At 47.2% G+C, this 1704-nt stretch overlaps 1 non-coding gene across 1 annotated transcript; it reads right to left on the minus strand.

The window, feature by feature from the left end:
• Window positions 1-208: 208 nt before the first annotated feature.
• Window positions 209-281, minus strand: TRNAR-UCG (transfer RNA arginine (anticodon UCG)). The gene has a single exon. It is a non-coding gene; the product is annotated as a tRNA-Arg (tRNA).
• Between the last annotated feature and the right edge of the window lie 1423 nt (window positions 282-1704).

A 1704-nucleotide genomic window follows, 5' to 3' on the forward strand; every position in this document is an offset into this window, starting at 1 on the left:
GTTTCCTCCAAAGTACAAACAGCTGAAAGGTGGTGTGCTGGTCCCACCTGAATCACTGGCAACTCCAAAGAGGTGTGTGATGCAACTTCCCATTTCCACGGGAAAGGACTGCAGAGAATTCACGTTCACTTTCCGAAATTAATTGGATGCTATAATTTTGTGGTGTGGGAGGTTGTGCAGTCTTGCTTTAGAGTGAAAAAGGGAGAATCAACCACGAAGGGATTCGAACCCTCAATCTTCTGATCCGAAGTCAGACGCCTTATCCATTAGGCCACGTGGTCCCATGGCTTAGCAACTGCAAAAAATGTAAGAAATGTTGTAAGATTGGCTATTAACCTGGATTTTACATATATTGTATGGTTCTACTTATATGACATGATTTCCGTTGTTAACCTAATTTCAAAGATAGTGTAAATTATACAAAAGCTAAATAACTTGCCAGTGTCACACAATAACAAGGTAATGCAAAGTGAGTATTTCGATTTTCTCCAAACTCCTACCCTTAACTTGACACCAAATGTTACACCAAATTTTGCACATGCACCACATTGCTTCTCTCAGCTGGTGACAAAAAGTTGTAAAGAAAGGGAAAAAGAAAAGCATTGAATGTCTCTCTATAATCACTACTACACATGATCAGTTTGCATTCAGCATTGAGACCCTCTGGAAATAAATGAAAATCACCAGGTGAACGAGAAAGACCCCCTCAGGCGACCTTCTCAGCTTGGCGTCCAATTCAGCTGCAACAGCTGCAATTAGCATTAAATAGAGGCATCTTCCTAGGCCTGGCTCCGCTTGGTAACCAAAACTAGGCCCTGCTGAATAGTCTCTAGTGAGACGTTTGTTAAAAGCCCAAGAGTATAGCGGGCCCTTAGAGAATAATGTAGAAAATGCGTATCATCTTGTGCAACCACTCGGTGGTGGCGCTGTGTGGTAGAGGGGGCAGCAGCCAGGCTTTAGGCCCGGAAAGTTGCTGTTCGAACCACTTCGTAGTGGTTGTGTACTTTCATTTCAGTTCTTCATTTGACCCAGCCATCCTTGACTGGCAGGATTCTGACCTCCCACTGGTGATGTGCCGGTGGGAAACACACAGGAAGGAAAGGCGCGCGCGAGGCCTGCCCCCGGAACGAACGACGCCTGCGTGGACCCCCTCCTGTGAGTGCCAGAGGCGTGGTGAAAGCAACGGGGTGCATTTGGTGGTCTCATTCCCCATTACTGGGAACTCTTTGAGAGCCTGATTTGAGTCTCTATGGGACCTGCCTCTTCATCCTGGCTTCCGGCTCTCTCAAAGTCTGTTACACAGATTTTTCATATTCCAGAAGGGCTGGAGAAACATATATTTACTGAAAAGCTCTTCTATTCAGCAACTGCACCCTGAGGAGGCTGCGCTCTCTTTCTCTTGCCCTCCACGAAAGCACCACCCGGATTCTCTCACCCACCTGGTCAAAGTGTCAGCTTGCAGGGATCTGTTCTTAACCCAGCCTGAAGGGGTTCAGTGAACACCTAGGAACCAAACTTACTCTTGAGACCTAAAAGATGAGAAAGAATTAGTTTCAAAAGAAAAAAAGTGCAGAAAGAGGCTACACGTTGTGGCTCACGCCCGTAATCCCAACACTTTGGGAGGCCAAGACGCGGTAGGGGGGTGGGGCAGTGGAGGGGAGAGTTGGAGGGGGAAGTTGGAGGGGGAAGTTGGAGGGGGGAGTT

Source organism: Pan paniscus, chromosome 5 (assembly GCF_029289425.2).
Source record: "Pan paniscus chromosome 5, NHGRI_mPanPan1-v2.0_pri, whole genome shotgun sequence".
Taxonomy (NCBI): domain Eukaryota; kingdom Metazoa; phylum Chordata; class Mammalia; order Primates; family Hominidae; genus Pan; species Pan paniscus.